Raw genomic sequence first — 25,799 nt, forward strand, 5'->3', positions numbered from 1 at the left:
TCTTCTTCCTAAACATCCCCGTGTCTCTGGTCTTCGTCGGTGAAGGGTGGCCGTTGTCATGACGATCCCGTGAAGGATTGTTGTGAGGCATAGGTGAGGTGACACCCTGAACGCCCTTGGAAGGGGGCCCGGCACAGAGAGAACGCTGACCGGTGGCCGCCCTTGTTCCGCATGTCAGACACGGGACCAGGCCCCGCAGTGGGGTTTGGTCCATTTCCCCGATTTCTGCCGCTGGGCAGCTGTTTGCAGTGGAGAGTGTGCAGCATCGTCGGCGGATCTGGGTGTGTTGTCTGGTCTCCTTGACTGTGGTACCTGTCCTCACACCCCTGACACTGCGGGGCACCGAGGGCGTGTCCCTGTGCGGTTTCCTCCATCCATCCCTGATGGAAAGAAGAGAGGCATCTGCCGTGTGTCTGCTTCCTCCTGCCTTCGCTCAGCTCTGACCGCTCTTCAGCGTCTCCGCGTCTCATTGTTTTACGGACCATCTGGTGTCTAAGTGCCCAGAGAGAAGGTGCTTTTCAGTGAGACCTCTGGATGCCCAGCACCATGATTCAGTGAAATGAGCCTTTAATGAAACTCTGGGCACCATGAAGGTGGATGAAGACACCTGCGGCTCAGAAACGTAGGACTCCAGCGTCACGCTCTCCTGGTCCCCTTTCTTGAAACGCTGCCACTCTAGGTAAGAAGCCTGGTTTTATTTTCATCCTCACCTGAGGATATGTTTTCCCCATTTATCTTTAGTCAGAGTGGGAGGGAGAGAGAGACAGACAGTGAAAAACATCCATGTGAGAGGGACGCATCGACTGGCTGCCTCCTGCACGACCCTGACCAGGGCCGGGGACCAAACCGCAACTGAGGCACATGACCTAGACCGGAATCGAACCCGCAACTCTTTGGTCCGCGTGCCAACGCCCTCACCGCTGAGCCACACCGGCCAGGGCAGATGCCTGTCTGGTTGTATTGTTCTGTTCCCCTTCTAGGACCTCGAAGATAATGAGCGGAACTTGAAAATGGTGGGTTTTCTGGGATCATTTCAAAAACATATTTATAGGAAGCTGGACTTTTCCTCCTATTCAGAGCCATTTATTTTGCCATCAGCTGTAGCGAATCGCCCCCTAACCTTGTCATTTGAAACTAAGAAAGGGGCTGCGCTGGCCCCTTGAACAGTTATGAACAGGCCACCCGCCTGCTAGTGGGCGTTTCACGTCAGCGCCGCATGTAGACCGTCCCGCACTCGGACCTCCGCCTGTTCCTCGGCCGCAGAGACCCTTTTTCAAAAACAGTTAAAGCCCTGGCCAGTTTGGCTCAGCGGTTAGAGCGTCGGCCTGCGGTCCGGAGAGACCCGGGTTCGGTTCCCGCTAAGGGCACGTATGTACCTCGGTTGCAGTTTGTCCCCGGCCCTGGTTGGTCGTGCAGGTGGCAGCCACTCGATGTGTCTCTCTCACATCGATGTTCCTCTCTCTCCCTCCCTCCCGCTCTATCTGAAGATAAATGCAAAAATGTCCTCGGGTGAGGATAAAAAAAAAGAAAGCAAAGGTTTGGGATCCTAGCTTATGGGACTTCTCTCAGGGAGTCGTTTTCTCGTGCATCCGTTGATGCTGGGTTTGTTTTCTATGAGCAATCCCTACCCATGGACATTTTGTCTCAGATAAGATGCCCCTGCCTAGAAAATGCCCAGTGATCCTTTGACAGAGAGATTAGATCAGCTCATCCGCTATCTTCCTGTCCCCCAGGGACTCTGATGATGAACAGAGTGAGTCATCTCACGCCAGGTGCATTAACGCTTTTCTCTCCAAAGAGACCCACGAGAAAGTCACTTCTGACGAACACATTTTATTTAGAAATAACCTCGATGTCGTCGTTTAAACGTGGTTGAATATTTTCCATGTACGATCCCGTTTTATTAGAGAAATCACTCAGCACAATGAGGGTCACGATTCATTGTTCGGAAATGAGGAAACGGAGCCTCCAAGGAAGTAAAAACTTTCTCCCGAGTTTACACAGGTGTAAGTGTCGCCGTCGAGATTTGAATCCAGATCTCTACTGACGTATGATCCACGCCCTGTCCATGTATCACACCGAATTGTTCTCAATTCTCAGTTGTTTGGAACGAAGCATGTGTTGTTCGTGCATTGGAGAGCTGATTTTCGATGGCCTGATTCTGGGAGCGGTTTGGTCTCCTCCAAAGCAGTGACCACCATGCAGAAACCTTTCATTAGTTTGGGGGAGAAGGTGCTGAACCTCTAGAATTCACCCTTGTGAACCCCCCCCACCCTTGATTGACACTGGGTTGTGCTGAAAAGGAACCCACCATTAAAGAAGTACTGCAGATCCCTCCCCCACACCTCCCTTCTTATACCCATTTAACGCACAGGGGCCGGAGGAGAGACTCAGGGGTACTTAGGGAATAACAGCACCGCCCTCGGGCGTTCTGAGCGAATCTAACCTAGAGAGCAGGCAGGGAGGCTGAGGGATTCAAAGGGCCTCTTTGTCCTTGAGAGCACCTGGGTGCTTTTGCTCCCTTTTCTCTTGCACACGCACACATGTGCACACGCACATGTGCACACGCGCGCGCACACACACCTCTTAGCAATTTTGTGTTCTGTGTCGATCACTTTAGTAATGATTTTTCTACAGCTCTCGTCTTTCCAGCGACAACAAAAGTCATTGGCTACCTCGTCCTCTCTTTTCTCCACCCTTTTTGAAGGTGGCACACAGTTCAGATTGTAAGAAGGAGGTGCAGTGGGTGTGTGTGTGCTTCTGGTGTGTCTGTGTGTAGGGGCCTGGTTGGCAGAGGATTAACGGTAGTTGACGCATTTTGAAAATCTCAGTTCTGATTGTGACGTTATTTGAAGATACAATTTGAGGATTAAAAAAAAAAAATACACCAAGACCTTATTTTACCATTGGGTTGGAAGTGGTCCTACCTAGCATACCAGGAGTTTATGACTTCCGCTTTCTTTTTGTATATTACGTGAACCGAAGCACTTATAAAAGATAAATAATACGTTTATGGACACAACATGTATACATTTAAGTGGTTACTTTATAGTGTATTTCCCATACGTTACATGTAATTGATGGCCATGGTTGCATGTATTAGATTTGTAAAATGCATGTTATTTCTTGTTCTACTATGTTATAGCCTGTTTCTCCGTAATTGATGCAAGGCAAATAGAGTTGATAGGATTCTAGGAATATAGCATCCTAAAACCAAGAATTACAGTTCCATCCTGCTACTTGTGTTCTGTCGTTGGCTGTTCCAAGGTAAATCCCCACAATGCACGGATCGGATAATTCAGCCTTAGGGTATCGTTACTTAGGATATAGTCAGATCAACGTTTGAGTCATTCGACTTCTTTTCTGGGTCTTCAGGAAAACCACACGTGGAAAAGAAACACGCGTTGTCTGGTAGGTAGTCGGTGTTTGATTCTCGAGGACTGGAGAGAGAGGGAGCGAGAGCGAGAGAGCGCGAGCGAGAGAGAGAGAGAGAGAGAGAGAGCGAGGGAGAGCGAGCGAGCCGGAGAGAGAGAGAGAGAGAGAGAGAGAGAGAGAGAGAGAGGGAGAGCGAGCGAGCCGGCCGGTTACCACGGGTTCCTGCCTCCCCTTTGCCGGTGCGCGGGCGGGTGTCTTTGGGTAAATCTTCATGGCTTGGAGGCTTCATGTTCTTAACTGTGAAACGTGTCCCTTTTTCTAAAATGTTCATTTCATGGGGCCACATGGAGGAATTAAGGGGGACATGCCCGGAAGACGGTTCCTCAGCCGTCGCCAAGGCGGGGTCCTCGAACCCTTGAGATAATCTCCAGTGCAGGGCAGCTCCATGGTCAGCTCACCCCTTGCGTTCGCCGCCGCCCCGCATCCTGCCTCTCTCTCATTGCACAGTTTCCTCCATCACACCTACTGTTACCGAAATCCTCTTCTTACATGTTTGTCTACTGGTTCATTTTCTGGCGAGTCCCATAGAACGTGAGTCCCATCAGGTTAAGGAACTTGGCTTCTTCCTCGGTCCCCTAGGACAAGACCTCAAACAACGTCTGGCGGACGGTAGGCATCCGACTCATGTACAGAGCCAGAAAACGGGCCCGAAGAAGGTGAAAAGTGTAAAGGACTTGCAAGCTGGCTCCTTTGATTTCATATTAAAAAGCACTTGTTTTATGTAGATGCGGGTATTGCTTTTCCCACTACAAAGAGTTTTTCCCTTTCGGCTTTGTAGATGTCAGAGTTTTTTTTTTTTCTTTTCTTTTTAAAGATCTATAGAACGTATTGGCTGAGTGAATGACGGTGAAGAGATGATAAGCGTAGCTGTTAAAACTGGAGGAAAGTTTGCATTTTTGGAGAGGAGATAATATAGGAATGACCCTGCTTAGACCAGGGCCTGAGCCTGGTAGGGAAATCATCTAATTACTAATGTTACCGAACAGGAGCAGATGGAGAGAGGCTCTGGTCAAAGGGAAGACGTCATCTGTTGGGTTGTAATGAGACACCTCGAGGATCCAATTGTACCTGCTGTGACTTAAACCAATTAAAGGGGGTGGGGGGTCTTTCAGGGAGACTGGCTATTTTGTGAAGCCTGGAGTTTGCCAGAGGAAAATTCACTGCTAATAAGTTTATTCAATACAACCACCTGGAGAATATCATTTTGACAGGATAGCTAACCCTCAGCCACTTGACCAGCTAAAAATAGCCACATCTCCATTCCCGGGTCAGAATTCGCATACGTTGAAGGGGGACAGAAAGAAGTGATCTTTGCACTTGGCTTTGGAAGGCTGGTTGGTTGAACCCCTTCCCCCGGGGAGGCAGGAGAGCCCCGTGTTAATAACGTCAGCTACCGCGTCATAGGAATCAGGTGCCAACCACCGCCAGGCATTAACACTGTGACCTTGATTCTAGAAACAGCAATGTCCCCATCCATCAGGGGGAGTCAAGGCTGACAAGAGTCTGGTAGGGCTGCTTTGAGGACTAAGTGGCCAAGGAAACAAATATTTCCCGTACAGGTGCTCCTCCACTTACGGTGGCTTTGCACCTCAATTTGAAAATAGCATCCATGGAAAATACCGGAAATTGGAAAATGTATTTCCTACACCTAACCTACTGAGCATGGGAGCTTAGACTCGTCCTCTCCCTTAAATGTGCTCGGGACACTCAGGTAGCCTGCAGCTGGGCAGAACCATCTACTACAAAGACAGTTTCAGAGTGAAGAGTCGAGTATCTCATGTAATGTATTGAAAACTGTACTTAGCCCGGCCGGTGTGGCTCAGTGGTTGAGCGTTGACCCTGCACCAAGAGGTTTCGGGTTTGATTCCTGGTCAGGGCACATGCCCAGGCTGTGGGCCCGATCCCCAGTGGGGGGCATGCAGGAGGCAGCCAATTGGTGTTCTCTCTCACCGATGTTTCTCTCTCTCTCTCTCTCACCCTCTCTAAAATCAATAAAGGGAAAAAACACTGAAAAAAAAAAAAAGAAAACTGGACTCAAAGTGAACAGCAATGCTTGCACGGGGAGCCCTTTCGCGCCGTTGGCAAGTCAGACAGGAGTTCATTGAACCCCTGGCAGCGGGGCGGGGCGCCCACAGTCCGAGAGGGCCCCCAGCCTGGCAGGCACTTGGGGGCAGCTGGCTGTCCGGAGTCCCGCCCGCTCACAGGGCAGCAGGATCAGGCTGCCGCTTCTGCCACGTGGCCCTTTGAAGTGCCCTGTTCTCCCCGGGCTCGGGCAGTGATCGTGGGGCTGGGGCCGCTCTGTGGGGCTGTCGCTTTGCACAGCAGTGACCGAAGGCGCCGGCGTGTGTGTGGCTTCGGTGGGGAAGCCGTGCTTTTGAAACGTATTCTTTTCACTGAAGACTCACATTTAAAGGACCCTTATCTTTTGGGTACATTCACAGGAACAGAATAGGAGAAAACCCATTATGTCTTCTGGTCCTTAAAGACTTCTGTTTTTATTGCAGATAGAGCTTATGTACATATTTTTACTCCAGAATATGAAATTAGCAGTATCCTTCTTTTATGTGAGTTATTGGAAAGGGCTTAGGTTTGTCAGCCGGTGAAAAGCGTAGAGGAGGAAAAGTGTGTGTGTGTGTGTGTGTGTGTGTGTGTGTGTGTGTGTGTAATCTGTTCTTTTTAAGTAGTAGTTCACACCAGAGAGAGAGAGAGAGGACATAGCTTGATTTAACATTTGTCTTGATGGCCAATGCTTTATGACGCCGCCTGGGAGACTCTGTTGCGTGGAAATCTAGACTTTCTTTCAGGGTGTTGCTGATTTATTGGCTTGACTCACAGAACATAGTGAGTTGTCCGTATCCACCAATTCTTGACGCTATCGTCCATGGACGCCCCGGGAAGTGGGAAGCCACAGGCCAAGAAAAGCAGGTTTTTATATTTAAAAGATAAAGAACAACACGATTAAGGCTTGTGGGAGATGGAGAACCCCACAGCGAGGCGCGTCCTCCGCTTCCGGTGGAAAGGGCCCTGAGTATTTATTCAGGCCCCACCCCGTCTGCCGGGTCCTCTCTGGGGGTGTAGATCCGAGGACAAATGAGCAAAGTACCTGCCCCTAGGGGACGGCCAGTTTGGGGATCGGGGGCCAGAGGGAAAACCTGGGAAACATAAAAGAACCGTAGCATATTGGGGAGCAGTTTCCATCATCGTCACCCCTGCGAGTGGCAGGTTGATCCAAGAGCCGGGCATGTGCTCGAATAAATGCTGCTGGGATCTTCTCCGTCGTTTTCAGCGATGTCCAGCTCCGAATTTTGCTTTAACATTGCATACCTGTATCTATTTATAGAAAGAGGCACCTCTTTGTTTCTCTCGGGGGCTTCGTTCTCGGCACCTTGAGGACACACGCTCGTGTTCAGACCCACGATGCTCCGAGCTCTGCAGGGGCGACCTGTGCTCAGGATGCTGGCCAGGGGCTTGTCCAGCCCCAGCGTGGTTCAGTTCACCCGTTGCTGGATGATGTGTGTATCGGCTGCACACCAGCACCGACTGTTCTGAACTGGGTACCTCTGGTAGGAATTCTGCTGTAAAAAAAATATTTATTGATAAATACATCTCCCTTCCCCAGCTACTTCAGTGGACAGAGAGGTCTGATACCAGCCCATCTGTAATTACAATACACAGAGGACACGCCCGTTTCTTAAGGCTTTTATTGGTCAGAATGAAACGTTCTGTGCAGTGAAGACAGGGAGACGCATTATCGAGCCTGGAGAGTCTACTGCACCAGAGTTCCCAGCTTTCATGACCTGTGTAAAGAAAGAAATATTTCTCTTCCCCTTCCCAAGAAAATATGACGGTAATTCAAGGCAGTTTGCTTTTATAAGCATAATGAAATAAAAATAATAAACCACGGAGTCCCGACTGGGGCGGGACGTCGACCTTGCCGTGTAGTGTTGTGGCCCATTTTATTTTTTTTATTCTGCTCTAACCTTGGCTCAGCACCAGCCTCTGTGCGCTCTCTGCAACAGAAAGAGGCCGCCGTAAACACGCCTGTGCAGGGTCTGACAGGGCAGATTTATTGCGACTTAGATTTTCTTGGAGTGCTCACCCCTTACTTACATTTCGCCTCAGGTGCCGGATATTTCTTTTCCTTTCTCGAAATATATGTATTTTTTTTCTCCTGAAAGAATACACACACAAAACACATAGGTTATTCCAAGAACTTTGAGATACGGTATACCAGCTAAAAAAATTTAAAGAAATATTCTCACTGCTAGGAGATCTATCGTCACAATAAAAACATATAATGTGAAAAGTGGGACGTCTAGGAGCTCAATGGCTATATTTTCTTAAAAAAAAAAAGGAGTGCTTTTGCATATTCATTCCACTAAATCTTTTATTTCTATTTTTTTCACATGATGGTGGGCCTATACATCAAAAGTCACATGGAAATTAAGCATTTTATATATAGGTGAAGAGAAAATACCTCTGTTCTTCCCTTTAAGATTCTCATCTAGATAATTCAGGTTAATCCTTTTTTTGACCAAATCTTTTGGGAAATGACTTTTTTTTTTTTTTTTAAATCCTTACCTGAGGATATTTTCCATTTATCTTCTATCAGAGTGGGAGGGGGAGAAAGAGAGAAGCATCGATGTGTCTCATCCGCGACCTCCAGCACGACCCCGACCAGGGCTGGGGACCGAACTGCAATCGAGGGACATGCCCTTGACTGGAATCGAACCCGTGACTCTCTGGTCCACAGGCCGATGCTCTAACTGCTGAACCACACTGGCCAGGGCGGGGGAATGACTTTCATTATCCGGTTAACCTTGCTCGAATAACAAAGTTTAAGACAGACCCAGGACCGGAAGAACATATACATATATGTAGATGTATATATATATGTGTGTGTGTGTGTGTGTGTGTATGTATATATATGTGTGTATAAATTCAATGAACTTTTCATTGCCATCATGTGACTAGAAATACGAAGACAAATAATTTCTCAATGTAACTTGAATTAACTCAGGCCCTGTGCTAAACTTAGACCACAGGCGTCCAGCAAGTGGGGCCGCTGGGGAGCCAAGTCCCTCCCGGCTCAGACCGCCCCTTGCCTCAAGGCTGAGCTTGGAGCAGAGGGCATCTCCATACCTGGAAGGGACCCCTCGCCTACATCACAACTGAACACGTCTGTGAAGACCTGGGTTACTTGAATTCAAATTAATTTTGATTTTCATCATCCGTCTAAAGGTGAGGGTTCTCCCTCCGTCAAGATCCACCGGGGGGTGGGGTGGGGGTGGAAGCAGTCCCGGGATTCAGCTGGATCGATGCGTTTCATTTCAAATGGAGACGTGAGTCGCTGCACGGTCGACAAAGGGCCCGTGTGGACTGTCTGGGAACCGAGCGTCTCCTGATCCGTCACAGGTGTTTGGCTGTCACGGTGACAGTTACCGGGGTGAACTGCTGTGCGAGGGAGGAGAAGCCCGTTGTAGGGACTGCCTGACCCCCGGGGGTCTGACCGATGACTGTCACCGGCCGACACTCTGGGAAATGACCCACCTGCCGTCAGGTCGGGTCCTGTCCCTGTTCTAACGCCGGCTCTGGCTCAGACTGTGCACTGTCGTCGCCTGTGGACCAGAGAGACCCGGGTTCGGCTCCCGCTAAGGGCACGTACCTCTGTTACAGTTTGTCCTCGGCCCTGGTTGGGGTCATGTGGATGGCAGCCACTCGATGTTTCTCTCTCTACATCCCTCTCCCTCCCGCTCTATCTGAAGATAAATGCAAAAATGTCCTGGGGTGAGGATTAAAAAAAAAAAGGGGAGTCACTTAATGGACTCAGGATCCGCAGTGAAGTGTTGGCGCCTCTGCTCCGGTGGCCTCCAGCCACGTGGGTTGTCCCGCGTCCGGACGTCCTTCGGCAGCGGACATTTCTCCTGGGTGCTCTCCTGTGGGAGGTCGGGGGAAAAGCGATGTGCTCGTGGTGCATCAAGAAGGTGCTGGCACCGTGTCCGAGGTCCGCTGTGTTGGGCCCTTTTCAGATCCCCTCGTGCTTTCTTCCCGCACCTCTGCCAGCCACGTGCCAGCCGGCGCTGGATTTGCTTCGCTCATATGCAGACCCGGTGACCCGAGACTCTGAGCAGACCCGCTGGCTTTTACTTGGGCCACACGGACCCTATAAATAACAAGCCTTCGATTTAGCCAGATGCCGAATGAACCCCAAGACGAGAACAGTCTCCTGCTCCATCAGTGCCGTGCCTTCGTCGCTCTCAGGGTTAAAGCAAAAAAAACGACGAGACCCTTTATCAAACACGAGGATCCGATGTTCAGGGCGTGGTAGCTGATAGAAAAGCCAGCTGGTACTTACAGCGGCGTTTTCACGACCTCCACGCAAATGTCTTTCCCACGTTGGTTCACCGGTGGGCCCTCCGCGGGAACGTAGATCCTGACTCGTGCGCAGAGAACGGCCGATCAGGAGCAGTGGCCGCCGAGTCCCGGGCCCCCGTGTGTACTGAAGACAGAAGTCATTCAGACAGAGGCCGCCGTGTCCGAAGTGAGCCGGAAATCTCCGAGAGCGAGTCTTCAAAGCACCTCCTGTTCCCACACGTGTGCGTCCAAGCCCACAGGCAGGGAGCCCTTCAAGTGCAACTGACCGCGCCTATGTTTGGTCCCAAGCAAGGCAGGCGGCCAACTGTGTGTGTCATTAGTGACGCAAGGGAGCAATTAGTCCAACGCACAGTTTTTGTTGGGAGGCGCTTTCTGTTTGTTTTTTTGTTTTTTTTGCATGTAGTTATGGGGCAACCTCTTGAGGTGTGACCGGGTCTTCTGCGAACGGCTGGCCCTGCTTCTGGGAGAGTCTGGCCTCGGCGCTTAGCACACCTGCGCTAAAACCCAGCGCAAGGTCTGTCTCTCTGCCGACTCTGCCGCCCGAGCACAGTCAACCGTGCCTGGCTCCGCTCTGCCACGAAATGGGTGTCACTAATTAGAATAGCAGAAACGTTCCTTTTTATTACGAGGCTGTGTTAATGCACTCGCCTTCGTTTGCCATTATTCCTTAATAAGATACAATAAAATCGCCGTGATGCCTGTGAACAGCCATCCTCCCCGGGATAAAAGTGGATTAATGGCATATTTTGTGTTTATAGAAACAAACACCATTTAGCAGCCGCCCCTCTCGAGGGACTTTCCCCCTAACCAGCAACCAGGTACTTTGGACCCGGAAGGAAAAACATAGTTAATAACAGTGAAGGGTTATTAGTACCCGGGATACTTATCATCCGTGCCCAGTGGAGACGGCAGGTTCATTTGGAAGAATCATAAAGAAAATTTGCTTATTTACGCGCAACGCAGGCTGCCGGCTTTCGCTTCCTGGCGGGCCCGAGTTATTTTTAATTAGGAATTCTCGTGCCGATCAGGCTCCGCCGCCGAAGAGGAAGGGGGCTTTTCTAAATGGAAAACGGGCAGCATCCCTAGACTGCCACACTTGCAACAGGCAGGTCGGAGACTCTCAGACGAGGAGATGGCATTTCAGCGTAACTAACTGCGGCCCGGGTCTCCGAAGAAGCGCTGGTCCCGTCTCAGGCGCCGCCACCGACCTGCGTGGCCTCTGTGATCCGGTGAGGCAGAAGCCGGTAAGAGGGACGGAGGAGAAACCTTCACCCGTCTGTCGTCTTCAGCTCACAGGCTCCTTATTTTCCCAGGGAAGGGACTCCTTCCGACCGAGAGCAGATTTAGAAGTCGAGGAGACACGTTTAGCCCAGTCTGTTCGTTGTCATCTGCTGCTGTTGGAAACGGCCACAGGCTTCCGTGGCTGCCAAGCAGCCGGCGTGTCTTCCCCTGTGGACTTCGCCGGGCCCGAACCCGGGCGTCGGCCGCATGGCTCGTGTCGCTCACTTGTGCGGTTTTCCCTCCCATTTCTTGTGCTTTTGTCCGAAGGTGACGTGTATGTGGTTCTCAGTGGGTTTCTGGTGAACGTGTCTGTGCTCGCGATGAGCAGTTCCGCCGGTCAGCCCTCCGACTCTTTGTTATTCACTCCTGGAAACAGTGTTGCTGCTGATGTGGGTCAGGAAGCTGGGGAAAGGGGACGGTTGGTGACGACTCCCACCGGATTCTCTACGCGCAGACCAGGGCTTCTCCCTCGTAAACTACTGAAAGTCATTGTGCAGTCACCCTCGTTAGGATGATAAAGGAGAGACAACCTAAGTAAATGTTAAAACGTTATTATTATTATTGTTTTAAAGAGGTTAGCCCTGGTTAGTTTGGCTCAGCGGTCATAGCATTGGCCTGCGGACCAGAGAGTCCTGGGTTCGGTTGCAGTTTGTCCCTGGCCCTGGTTGGGGTCGTGGGGGTGGCAGCCGCTCGACGTGTCTCTCTCACATCCATGTTTCTCGGGACCGCAGGCGGATGCTCTAACCGCTGAGCCAAACCGGCCAGGGCACATCCATGTTTCTCTTTCTCTCCCACTCGATCTAAATATAAATGCAAAAAAAAAAAGTCCTCATGTGAGGATAAGAAAAAAGTTTACCACAAGCCTTAAAAAAACCACCACATTTAAATTCTTCAGTATGTTACCTTTTCAACACCATCATTCATTTAACATTTATTAAAAAAAACAACAAAAAACCGGGACTTTTTTTGGTTAAGTAAATAGTTTGCTCTAGCAGTGGTTCTCACCCTTCCTGACGCCGCGACCCTTTAACACAGCTCCTCACGTTGTGGGGACCCCCAACCATAAAATTATTTTCGTTGCTACTTCATAACTGCAATTTTGCTACTGTTATGTCTTAGGCAACCCCTGTGAAAGGGTCATACGACCCCCAAAGGGGTCGTGACCCCCAGGTTGAGAACCGCTGAGTGAATATCTTTACATTGAGCTTCTTTTGCATTGCACCAATTATCAAAATTGTAATTAATCAATTGTGTGATCCTGTTGTGTATTTATTTTATTGTTTAGAGAGAGAGGAAGGGAGAGAGAGATAGAAACATCGATGTGAGAAAGAACATCCATTGGCCGCCTCCTGCATGACCCCCACTGGGGATTGAGCCCACAGCCTGGGCATGTACCCTGAACTGGCGACCTCTTGGTGCAGGGTCGACGCTCAACCACTGAGCCACACCGGCCGGGCCCTTGCAGGATTCTTACATACGCGTGGCTGTGCCATCAATGCCACAACGCTTTCTGAAGGACGTAATGCATTTTTGCAATTTTCTGTGCGTGTGGAGCTGAGGAGAGCAGTTTACGAGACATTTTGAGTCTCAGCGGTTGGCTGTCCGTGGTTCTGGGGGAATCCTCTTGAGTGTCAATCAAATGCAAGCTGACTGAAGCACTTTCCCCGATCAAACCGAAGCTGGGCAATTTCTGTGCCTTTCAAGCGCGACGTTTTGTCTTCCAGTAGCTCCCCTGAAAGCTTCCAGTTCAATGGGGGACTCTGACTCCGCTAAGGGGGGTCAGGTTCCCACTCCCCCTCCGATCGCCCTCACCGCTTACAGAGCAGTGATGCTCGGCGAGTCCCCGAAAGTGCTGTCTCCCTGAGATGCCGCAGTTCGGGCTTTGAAAGCTCCCAGCCAAGGGGGTGCTGCCCGGTCCCTGCTGCTTCTGTCCTTGTGAAATGACTCCCTCTCCCCCAGGCGTTTAAAGCGGCCTCTGGAAGAACTTCCCTCTGAGTCTTCGTGCGTATTCTGCGTTCCCGTCTGAGCGCGTGTGACGAGGGACCGATTGGGGGACGCTGCTCTTCGGCCACATGGCAAGAATGTGAAATCACTTAACAGAAAATTGCGTCAGGGAAGGTAGTCAAAGATACTCGCCCTAGTGGACGTGGAGGAGAAAGTAATTTTGGTGACATTTGTACTGTCTGTGTGGAAGGGTCTGGAGGGAGAGTTCACGCGAGGTTGCTCTCACATTTTGGAGCGCAGTGTGCATGAAAGTGTTAAGCAGATGACACAGCATACTGTGTGTGTGTGTGTGTGTGTGCGTGTGTGTGAAGAATGAAATTGTGCAAATGGTTCACATCTCAAAATAGCTTCGTCTGGGGGCTCGACCAGGAGGAATGTGAAATGGTGTTGATGCCTCCACTGGGTGGAAGTTTTGATTAAAAAATTCTTCCTTTTGCAATGTAAGCAGCTGTGACATGGATGGTGTTGATTTTGGAGCCCTGGGCGGTTTAGCTCGGTGGTTAGAGCGTCAGCCTGTGGCTCCAACCGTTTAGGGTTCGATTCCTGGTCAAGGTGTGGACTTTGGTTGCAAGTTCGATCCCTGGCCCCGGTTGGGGTCGTTTGGGGTCGTTTGGGAGGCAACCAATCAGTGTGTCTCTCTCACCTTGATGTCTCTCTCTCTCCCTCCCCCTCTATCTAAAACAAACAAACAAAAACAAATCAATGGAGAAATATCCTTTGTGAGGATTAAAAATGAATAAAAAAATAAGTTTAAGTTAATATAGATTTCTGGTGGTTAGGTCTTATCTAGATTTTTGCTAATATAATTACCATTGAGCAGCCTCATGACGGCGGAAAGGAGATAATCAAATCTGTCAACAGACAAAACTCACACTTTTTTTTATCAAATTTGCTGAACTCCCGCGTTCATGATGTAGCAGAGGACTGGCATGGAGCACCACCGAAAACGGTCACATTTAGCCACATCTGACCCTGCACACGTGAAGCCATTCTCAAAGACCCCGCGCTCCTCCAGATCCGATCCGAAGGCTCTTCCGGGCCGCAGTCCACGGGCGTGTCCTGGGATCGAGACCTTCCTTGGGGACTGGGACAAAGCTTCCAGGGCGGCCCCCGGGCAGGCTGACCCTCTCTGGTGTGCTCCTCTCGCCTTTCCTGGCCTTCTCCATCCATCGCAGAAACGCTGTGTGAGAGAAACTGAGACATAAACAAAAAGGAATCTTTCTACGTAGCGCTGCGCGGACGCTCTTCGGATGTCCGCCTGAGATCTGTCCCTCGCCGCCAGGAACGACAGGCCCCTGCACCCAGAACCTCGATAGTGACTTTACTTGGACATAGACTTCCAGTCGTGACCTAGACGGGCTTTGCGGTGACACGGTTCATGCCCAGGCATCACCGTTCTAACGCAGCCTCCCGGGTAAGATGCCGTTGAACGGAGAAATCCTGGGACGTGGGCTTCAAAGGAGACGTGGTTATTGGGATGGAAAGTGGGGTGAGGTAAACAGTCGCCAGGATTTTTGGTTCATAGTGGGTAGTGCCAAGGAGGCTAAGAGTTTTGTTCCCAGTCTAGCCCTGCCATGGGCTAGAGCATGTCTTCCTGGGGTTTGATTGTCTGACGTCCCATCAGCCACGAAAGTGACAGGCGTCACGCCCGCAGTCGGTGGTGAGGAGCCGGGGAGGGACGTGACCCACATTTTTTCTAACTCCAGTTCCCCGCACTTTCATTCCCGACTACACAATCGATGTCCCAGTGTTCGTAGAAACCCTGCCCCCATGCAGAAGCGTCTTCGTCACATTTCACACACATTCAGTCAGCCCGAATAAAATGCACGTGCAAACATGTTAGCTTCCACAAGAAAAATCGGTCAACAGTCTCTGACAAACTTACCACTTCCCAAGTAAGAAGGGGGGTTAGACTTCGCTGCCTTTCAAAAGCACACCCCTCTACCATGAGCGTGGGGGTCCGGCTTACGTTTCGTTACTCTGATATTTTTTACATGAGATGTCAAATATGATTCAGTGCTTGAAACAGAAGCTGAATACTTTTAGAGTTTGCTGGTTGTGCTGTGTCCTCATTAAGCTACCTGTTCACAGGGATCAACTATTACGCTGAGCAGAGAAGGCTACCAGGAGATACCTGTGGGTGCGTGTACACACGGGTTACCGCTGGACGAGTAGCGTTTATTGAGTGCTTACTATGTGCCGTGCTCTTCCCGTGTGGCTCATTATTGTGAATGTCCTGAACAATGGTATTGGGGGGGGGGGCTATTGTTACTTCCTTCGACAGGTGGAGAAACTTGGACGTGTTTTGATAATTTGGCCAAGATGACATAGGTAGGCAGAGCATGAGTCACCGTTCTCCAGTCGTATAGACCAGGGGAGCGAAGATGGGACCCCGTTTGTGACTTCGATTTCACTAAAGGGAATTGTGCCTTTAAGTATGTCTCTTCTTGCCTCCGCCCTCTGCGGGGATATTTGCAGATCATCTATTGTCTTATTTATCATATCCGATTCTTTTCTCAGTCTTCCTGATGAAAAGGATGCATAACATTGTAGCAGTGACCTAAAAACATGTTGTAAAGAAAACTCTCATGGAAATGATTAGAGCCGGGCTGTATTGCCTAGTTTAATTTAATCTAGCCCATCAAACCCATCTATGTATCGACTATATACACCTACGTCCGTAGCTGTAACCTCACCACCATACTGTAGTGAGACCTACTCTTTGGCTTATGCAATCGGTCTTGCTATTTTATACTAAAGCCTTATGTTTAGATACAGGTGTTTTTTTTTGTATTCTTTCTTTCATTGACTCCTTGGCTCGCTGCATGCCTAGGTTGTCCGCGTGCGTCGTGAGACTGGTTTGGGGACGTTGGACATGAGCAGCTGTCCGACACGCCAGCAAGGAGCTAATGACTCAGCAGATGAGTGGTGATGAAGCCAGGCTTGCCGGGGACCACGCCCCACCTCTCCCGACCTTGCGCAAGTGCAGTCTTCAGTAGGTGGCTCAGCTCCTACCTGCTGAGCTGCGAGCACCCACCTGGTCATGACCTCGTGCGACACGGTGGACGTGGCGGATTCTCCGCAGTGGTTCGGCATTTGGACCGTGGAGCTGTCAGGTGGGGGAACAGCAAGGCTATCAGCACTGTGGAGACTTCAGACTGTACAGGGTACTACAGAGAAACACTGCTGATTTCACGGGAGGGCCAATGTCATAGACAAGACAACTACTGTGAATGGGGCAAAGCCAATGCCCAAGAGGAGCCCCCCGGGCGAGGGCCGGGGGAGAGTCCCATGTTGACAATTGAGGACAAAAGCTGGGACGCGGCGGAAAATTATGCTTGAATCTTATGACAGGATATTACATTTGCTTCACTTGCTGCTTATGTCTGAGACGTAATTGAATGTTCTTTAATATGTCTTTCTTCCCCCAAGCAAGAGTGCCCTGACCCAGTTCCAGAGCTGCTGTGGCAATTTCAGACGAAGGGCTGAGGGACAGGGTCGCGAGGCTGAGATAGTAACAGAAAATTTAATTTGCTCTGTGGATCTCCACGCCTATTTGAAGTCTTCTGGCAAAGCAGGGCTATAGTTTTGCTTAGCCCGAGTCTTTCTTTCCGCTTGAAAAATAGAAATAATATTTGTTTACCTGACAAGTTCTCTGAGCTGATCTTTGGTGAAGGGTGTTATTGGAAAATAAGGATAAATGCAATAATACTTAATTTGTAAAGTGCTCAGACATAAGCTGTGGTTGCATGTGGTACCTCTTGTTCAATTTGATGCACGTAAACAGATGTTACTGGGTTGCAGCTTGAGGTTGGGCACCTTGGGAGGTGCCTCAGAGGATGAAATACAGCCAATAAAAAAGCAAAAGCTAGAACCATGGAGCCTTCCATTAAAACCATAACCTCGGGCTCTCGTTTGGTTTTGCAGTTAACATTCTCCGAAGACCTTAGAATCCATCTCTAAACTCCAGGTAGTGAGGTGTGCATCACATCTTAACAGGGCTGGCAGAATGGAGGCTGCACAGTGTTTCGGCTTGGAAGACACGAAACTACACGCACGCACTTACTAAAATCCACAGCCCGCCAGAGAAAGCTTCAGATCTGGGCAGAAGAGGGACGAGGACCCCTCGTGCTGGTGGGTGAATGAAGTTCACGGAAGCAGTGATACCTCGGTTCTCGAACATAATTCGTTCCAGGAGGACGGTCGAGAACCAAATTGTTCGAGAACCGAAGCAATGAAACCCAATAGGAAATAATGGAAACTGGATTAATTCGTTCCAAGCCCCAGAAAATGCCTATTTACTGGCCTAATTTGTATATAATATGTAGAAAAACATAAGTCTCAACAAGAAATAAAAGTGTACAGTATGTATTAAAAAAAATAACAGCTTTATTCTTAAGGAAAGTAGAGATGGTTGATTTTGGCACGCCATACTCAGCAGACAGATCCGAAACACGTGTGCCCTGTTCATATTTGGCAATGATTTCTTTCTTCAGCTCAATAGTTGTTCTCACAGCTTTCCGCTTACCTTTGTCTGCATTACCGCTTCTGGCTTTCTTTGGACCCATGTCTAAGGGTTAAATTCAGTGTAAAGCGTGACTCTCTCCACAAAGCGTGACTCTCTCTCTGCACTCACACTGATGACGCGAGCAAGGCGCGCTGGGCCGAATGAACGCCATTCGGCTCAACTCGGCTCATCTCGGAAGTTCGAGTTCCAAATATTTGTTCAGATTCCAAGACAAAAGTTTCTCGAATCTCCTGGTCGAATACCGATTTGGTCGAAAGTCAAGGCGTTCGAGAACCGAGGTATCACTGTATTTGCTCCCAGGGAGGCAGGCGGCTGTGGGTAGTGTTGCTCAGAAGAGTCATATGCTTCGCCTGGGAACTCGGAGCTTCTCGGGGGGTTTTGTTAAAATGCAGATTCTATCCAGTCGGGTCACAAACGGGACCCGAGTGTCTGTTTCTGACCAGCTCCCAGGTCAGGCCTATGCTGCTGGTCTGAGGACCACACTCTGACCAGAAAGGGGCTAAGGGGACAGGACCTACGCGGACCCTAAGGGTAGATCCTAGCTTCCCTTCCTGGCTGATCTGCCGCGGGTCCGCCCTCAGCCTCTCTGAGCTCACACTGCCTTCCTGTCCAATGGAACCCGTTTACGAGGACAACTCTGAACATAAGAGAAAATGTAGGCAAAGCTTCTTTTTTCCCCCGCATTACCTCGATGGACCACATCCATGACTGTAAATATCGAATGAAAAGTAATGAAATCTGGGTACACCATCATCATCATTATTTACTATTTCTGGCGATACCGTGACCATGTTTTTACGAGAGTTTGTTCCAGATACAAGAGGAGAGAAGTTAGTATCAGCAGGTGGGGTGGGTCCACAGGAAGAGAGCAGTCATGGACTCGCCTGGAGCTGTTGGCCACGTGGGGTTGCCCAGCAGCACGGGGCTCCCCTAGGGACTTGCCAGGCCTGCAGGGCCTCAGGGCTCCATCCCAGGTGGGCTGAGCCAGGTGGGCTGAGCCAGGTGTGGCCCGGCCACCTGTGAGCTCCCCCCTCTCCAGGTGCCTGTGATGGGCCCTGAGGTGTGAGCACCTCGGATGAAGAGGAAGCAACCGCATGTCTGGGAGGTTCTGTGACTGTGGGAGGTGAACCATTCCGGCTCTGTGCTCCCGAGCGACCCAGTTTGTTCTCCAAGCCCAGCACTTCACACTGATGCCTGGTTCTGCTCAGAAAGCAGGAGCTTGGGTCACTGATCAAACAGCAAGGTGGTCAGCACTGAGGAGCCCAGGCGAGAGGTGCTGACGGGGTGGATGCAGGGTCGAGGCTCATAAAAGCAAAGAACAATGAGAACAAACAGGCCCAGGATCTAACTTCTCTGTACCTCTGTGTTGTATACAGTCATGGGATAGACATTAGAGCTTCCTTCTCTGGAGTAACAAAGAAACCATCACAGCCTAAAACTATGTCAGAGTGCAGAGGGTGATACAGACTGATTCATCCATAAATTCAGGACCCTTGGCTGTACCGGGAATAAAAAATGCTTAAAAGATTGCAGATGAGAACAGGTACTGGAAGACGTCCCTGTAAATTCGAGGCTGTGATGCCTGCATTTCAGCGTCTCTCTCGAGTTCTTGAAATCTGTCGCACGTGGCTCTCACTAAGGCATCTCTTTACGTTCGTCTGTCTCCGCCCACGAGCCTTGACATTGTAAAGCAACATTTCTTAAAATAGAAAAGGAAAACAAGCGTTGTGGAGATGAGCTCATGTCTCTCGGTTTCCTCACAGAACGCCTTGCATTTCAACAAGGTCTAAGAAATCAGCGACGGGCACTGAGGATGGGCGGGCACTAGAGACAAGCTACGTCAGCAAATATTTCCCAGTTCTCATCGAGGGTGCGTACTGGGGTCAGGGAAGAAATAAAGGAGAGACGAGGGAGATCAGGACATACTCCCTTTTGTCAACAATCACCAAAGAGTTAGAAAACGACCCCGTGTATTCTAACTAAAGGGGCATCGTGGGCACCATGGCTCTGTTGGTTTGCGGTCACCTGTTCCGTCCACGGAGCTCAGACCGGACCTGTGCTCACCACTAGTCTGTTTCTAGTCCCTGGAAAGAAGACAAATCCCGCAGCAGCAGCAGCAGGCAGGGAGCTGGTGCCAGAGTCAAGCCAGGACTATGCTGTGTGCCTCCAGTGGCCTTTCCCTGTGGCATGTTCTCCCGTTTTCCTTGATCATGTGTTTCCATTTTTCTAAAGGGGAGGATGGAGGAGCAGAGACCCATCATTGAATCGCTGTCCCCTAGCCTCCCCTCTGCATCTCGCCCGAAGGTAGAGGGAGGCATCTCAGGTTCATGAAAGGGAGTCGTTTCTTCTTTGGCCAACTTGAGCAAGAACGGCCCTCTTTTTAGTGGAGAAGAGAGAGCAGGAAGGAGGCTTTTTTTGGGGGGCGGAGGGGGTCTGAACTCATGTTTTTGCACTGTAGAAAAACAAATCTAATTTAACTCACATACTTTATGAGGCTCCCCTCACTGCGTCAGTTATGTTCATTTTCTACGCTGTTAGACAAGGAGGTCAGGATTCTGCGTGTTTATTTCCAGGACACTGACTGGCATTCAATACTGGCTGAATAAATAAACAGCGACAGCAGTGAATAATTGTTCAGTGTCTCTTAAAGTGATATTGTAGTTTAGTGGTCGAAGGGTCAGTGTTTTCAGAGTAGTTGTGATGAGCTTTGAGAAACGGAAAAAGAAAATCACATCATTTGGAGTTGAAATTGATATTATAAGTTTTTATCGAATGGATGGGAATGAAACTGATCCCATCTATTGTTTTATGAATAAGGAAACCAAAGGGGGTAATTTTTGTTAACTGATTTTTCTCGTGGTTTGGTGTCTAGTCAGCCACAAAACTGGCACTGAGAAGTACTTTTGACATATTTTTTATTCTAGGACATTTTAACCATCTACAAAAGTAGAGGAGAGTATAACAAATCCTTTCTTTTCATCAGCATCGAGGTCAAGTAGTTTCCATTCTTGAGCAATGTTGCATCATCAGTACCCACCCCCATCTCCTGCCCCGAGTATTTTCATGCAAACCCCAGAAATCATATCATTTCATTTGCAAACAGTTCAGTGTTTAGCTGTAAATAAGAGACAAAATATTCACAGGACGATTTGTCATGCCGTCATCTCCCATCTTAATAATTCCTTAACACCATTTCATGTGTAGTCAGTGCTCACCTTCCTTGTCTTATACAGATTCAAATAATGTCTATATATTGTGATTAGTCCTCAAGTGTCATTTAAAAAGTGTTGTATTGGTTCTAGAGAGAGGAAAACATTGATTTGTTGTTTATGCATTCATCGGCTGATTCTTGCATGTGCCCTGGCTGGGATCGAACCTGCAACCTTGGAGTATAGGGACTGCACTCAAACCAACGGAGCTACCCAGCCAGGGTTAAGTATCCTGTAATCTATAGGTTCTCCCTCCCTCTGCTTTTCAGTTGTTTTTGTTCACGAAGCTGGCCATTTGTCCTATTTTCCTGAGTCTGGATTTTATTCCTTGCCTAGAATACTATTTTCTAACATAAAAATTGTCCCTTAGGCCTATTTAAAAAAAAAAAAAAGACAACAAAGCTTTGGGGTAAAAGATATATTAGAAAATGTTTCCATAGCGTATGTATTGTTTTTAAAGTTTGAGGAGTTGTCCATCACATTTATTTCCATTTGAAACAAAAATGAGAAGAAACTTCAAAAATAACCTCTCAAGAAGGTTTTATCCTAGCACTCCTGCAGTGACCTTATTAATTTTCTAAAGTGTTTGTTTCTCTTCTTTCTCTTTGATACTTGGAGGAAATCCAACTTTAATTAGTGCAGGAAAAATACAAGTCGCAACAGTGACAGGAACTTTCTTAATGTTGAAGTGTTTCTTGACTGATTAGGCCCCATCCAAAGCAGTTACATTAACTTTTGCAATTATTCTGCTTTCTATTAATTTGGAACCTGAACCAAACGGACATGAGTAACCCCTGTCTTCAGAGATCCGATACAATAAAACTCTCAGTAATCCGAGCTGGTGATATTTCTGGGCAGAGAAGCATCATCATGAGACTCCGCAGTTTCCATGACCCATATAACGTCAGGTTTTCTCTGCAGGGAGAACACCCCTTGAGAAATTATGATGCTAGGTTGGAGTCAACTCGTGGGTTTTTCCCTTCGTTGCATAAAAATCAAGGGACTGGAATATATGTGTTCAAGGAGCGCGGGGTGTGGAATTAGATTGCACGTGGCTGCAACTGGTTGTAATGATCGCACCTGCCGTAATAGCCGAACCACCGAAGCCACACCGCAAATTTCTTGGAGAAGCACGTTTTCATCCTCATTAGAGATCTGCCCTCTGCTCTGGCTGCCCGGCCTCCCCTCTGGGTGCTTGATTTTCCGCAGCTGTGCGAACACAGGCGGCTCGTAGCAGAGCCGCCGAGGCCTGTGGGGAAGCTGGTGTCTGATTCCTCCCCGTGGAAATGCCGAGGAGGGAGGGCTGGGGGAGAGCAGGTGAGAACTCGGAGCCGGAGCGTCCGCTCCCGCTCGCGACCTGAAATATGCCAAAAGCAAAACACAGGTTCGAGAAGCTCGGGTCGGGTGAGCGTCACGATACAGTTACTGGAATCCCGTGAAAGGAGATGGATCTTCACCCGAGCTTTGCTGAGCGTGCCTTCCACCCTTCAAACGGTTCCTCCTGTCTGGTTTCATTTTCCAAGGCTTTTATTTGGTTTTTTTATGGGGCAGATGCGGTCATGTTGTTTGTTTCAAGGGCAAACCCATTTGCGGAATATTTTCTCCTCCAAAAGGCTATCTGTTTTAAGGGCTCTCTGATATTTTTAGAGAAATGAAGTGGTTGTAGAATGCCCAAAGTTCCGTCGTGGTGAGTTATTGATAAATGAAGGGTGAGAAGTTAAAGACGAGACCCTGTCCTCGCAGTGACTGCTCTGTCGGCGACGGCGGGACTAGCTGGAACGCGGGGAGATGAACTCTTCCTCCGAGAACCGAAGGCCTGGTGGCTGCGGACGGACGCTCTAGGCAGCGAAGGCTGAACAGGAACAATGTGGAATCTGTAGTCGTGTTTCTGAAATGATCGAATCCTTTGCCGATGCTTCTCGGAGACCGAGCACACCCTGTCTGCAGCCTGAACGTCTGGATCCCATTTCCCAGGAGGCTCCTGGAGACAGCCCCGCTCTGCTGTGGGGTCGCAGCCCCTCCATCTGGACTTGCACCCGCCGGCGCCGGTTCGTGTCCCGCGGACCCAGCAGTCGGGCGGTGGTCTCGGTCGCAGACCATGCATGCTGCCTGGAGCGCACTCCCTGACCTTTGGCTGGGTTACGTCTTACTCTTTTAACTATAGAAAAATTTAAACAGGCAAATTTGTCTCCCCCTTTCCCTCCCTTGCGGCTCCCACAAGGGCCAGCCTTCCGTTGCCTGTGATGCTGTGTTGTCATTGACGATTCGTTTGTCATCCTTGCAAGATGGTCAAGATAGAGAAAGGGGCTCTCTGTCATAGTTTTCCCAGCATCTAGCCAGGTATCTGACCCCAAGAACCGATCAGTAAGTGGTGGTGGCGGCTGAGTGAATGTTTATGCCATCATACTGGAGTTTCCTGAAGAATTCGGGGTTGCCCTGGACTACCCCAATGGCTGTGCTCTTATTACCCATTGTGTTCTCCTGTTCTGGTTGTTTGGCACGTTTTTTTCTGCTCGTCCTCTGTCCCTCCGTGAGCCATCTGTGTGTCCGCCTGTCCCAGCTAGGTCTTCTTCTGATTTGAGACTTTCAGATACTTTGTTTCCTTCCCGAGAGAGCATGTGGGGATTTTCTCCCTGTGGCTGGAAGGCTTTGCTCCTCACTGCAGTGCATCTGTTAAGAAAGCTGATTAATTAAAGGGGATGGCTGTTTAATTTTATAATGCTATTGGGTTTGATATGTCTTCCTGGAATATTTTATTATCTCAATCAAATCAGTCGTTGGTTTTGTATTGAATTAGTTTGCTGGATCAAGCAAATCACTATCATAGATCAACCAGGTCTATTTCTATGTTAAAAAAGCAAAAAACAGCCCTGGCCGGTTTGGCTCAGTGGTTGGAGAGTCGGCCTGCGGACCAGAGAGTCCTGGGTTCGGTTCCTGCTAGGGGCACGTAACAAAAACAAAAACAAACAAACAAACAAAAACAAAGCCAATAAAACTTTAAAATTCACAGGGATAAGTAAAAAAATAAATAAATAAATAAAAAATAAATAAATCCCAACACCACCCTCTTTTTATAGAAAGGTAGTTATATCATATTATGTTGTCTCAAACGATGAGGATATTGTTTACACTAAGAGTTGGAGTGATATTTTGTTCTAGAGTTCATAAGGGCCCATTTTGTAAGTGGGGTGAGTGTTGCCTCTTTTTCCCAGAGCTTAGAGATGAAAAAAGGGGCACACAGAAAACAATTTGTATCGAACCCCCGATTTGGGCCATTTTTAGCGGTAACACTACCCGTTCCCGTTCACCGTCTCTAAGGCGCCAACCAGGGACTCTCCTGTCCCCCAAGCCTGCTTCTCACACAGACACCGTGCCGACATGCCGGCTCGTTGTCCTGGGGTCTTACGTCATTGCTGGGGCTGGGACTTGAAGTCACCTCCTCCGGCACTTTCCTTGTTGCACGCTGTCAGCAGAGCCGGGACGGACAGATGGACGGACAGAGGTGTTCTGGGCAGGCAGCAGGAGTGTGGGGGAGGGCTGCAGACATGCCCTCTGCTCCAGCGCCAAGCAGTGGGGAGCGCCGGGCCCTTGCGCCAATCAGATGCACATCAGCCTCCCCGAGAGCTTCCTAACGAGCCGAAAAACAAACACTTGGAGGCGGGAAGGACTGTATTTCATCAACCCCCTGCACAGCGACGATGGCCTCAGCTCGTCACACACACTTGGTTCTGATTAAAAGAAGGCACATGAGCTATCTGAACCCCGCTTGATGGAGAACGTGCAGTCGTCCCTCGTGGGGCCTCAAATCCCACGTTCCATGGACTGTACGCATGGACGGTCGGCGTGCAGGTAGGCGGGCGAGGGACGTATTGTAGTGGCCATGACTGGATGAAGAACTGTTTTAAATGACTCAGGCGACAAAGGTGAGCGGGCCGGATGTGGGGTGCCTGGCTAAGGGGCTGACCTCCTCCCAGTGGTCCTTGCAGCTGGGTTACTACTAGTCGGTGGCTGATGTTTGAAGAAGGAAGCAGCCAAGTGGTCGAGGGAAAACAGAGGCAAGGCGGAGGGCTCTGGGCTCCCCAAAATAGCTGAAGGGCAGCCAGACAGGACTGGGAGGATGGCCCCCCGGCCCCCTTCCCTGTGCTGTTCACACTCGGGGCCTGAGAAGAAGGGGGTCAGCCCGGCCTGTCCACACACTGCAGGCGCCCGAGCCCCCCATTCCAGCCTGTGCGTCTCTGCTGGGAGCGGACAGGCTCTGGAGAAACGATCTCCACCATTCTGACCGAAAGCCTCTGCTGCCAGACCAACCACCACAAACTGCGATAGTTTCAGTTTACAGTCAGCACGGAGCTTTATGTTCCAGAGCCCGTTCAACGCACGATCCCCGTGTGAAGTTCACAAGGACTCTGGGAGGTGCGATCGTCCTTATTTATCGACGAGGCTCACCGAGGTCAGGGGACTTGCTGCATCACGACCCCACCAAACAGGGCTTGTGAGGTCCAACCCGGAGCTATTTCACCATCTTCCTGCCTGGCTGTTTACCCCGACGTCACAGGGGAAGTCCTCCTGACCAGGCACCCATGTCGACGTCTACATCTGTTATTGGTTCTTCAACTTGTTCGAGGGTGGCTTTTCCTCTTACCGTGCAGATGGAGGTGTATGTGTCTCATGTTGTACCTCCTGCATTTTGCATGCGGTGCAGGGGCATTTTATGGGGTCGCTCTCTAATTTCGTGTGTGTGTGTGTGTGAGATCGAGTAACTCAGGGCCTTTGGGATGTTCTGGTTATGAAAACGTTGCTTTCCGGTGACAGACTCTTGAAAAGGTTGAGGATCCTGCCCCAGAAAGGCTCTTAAAGGTCATATATTTTTATCTGAAGAAGCCGAAATAGTTTCTCAGCAATTTTAATAACCCGCCTCTCGCACAGACTCCATCCCGCCCCCACGAGTTTATTAATTTATGGAGAAT

This window comes from Molossus molossus, unplaced genomic scaffold, assembly GCF_014108415.1.
Source record: "Molossus molossus isolate mMolMol1 unplaced genomic scaffold, mMolMol1.p scaffold_m16_p_23, whole genome shotgun sequence".
NCBI classification, from domain to species: domain Eukaryota; kingdom Metazoa; phylum Chordata; class Mammalia; order Chiroptera; family Molossidae; genus Molossus; species Molossus molossus.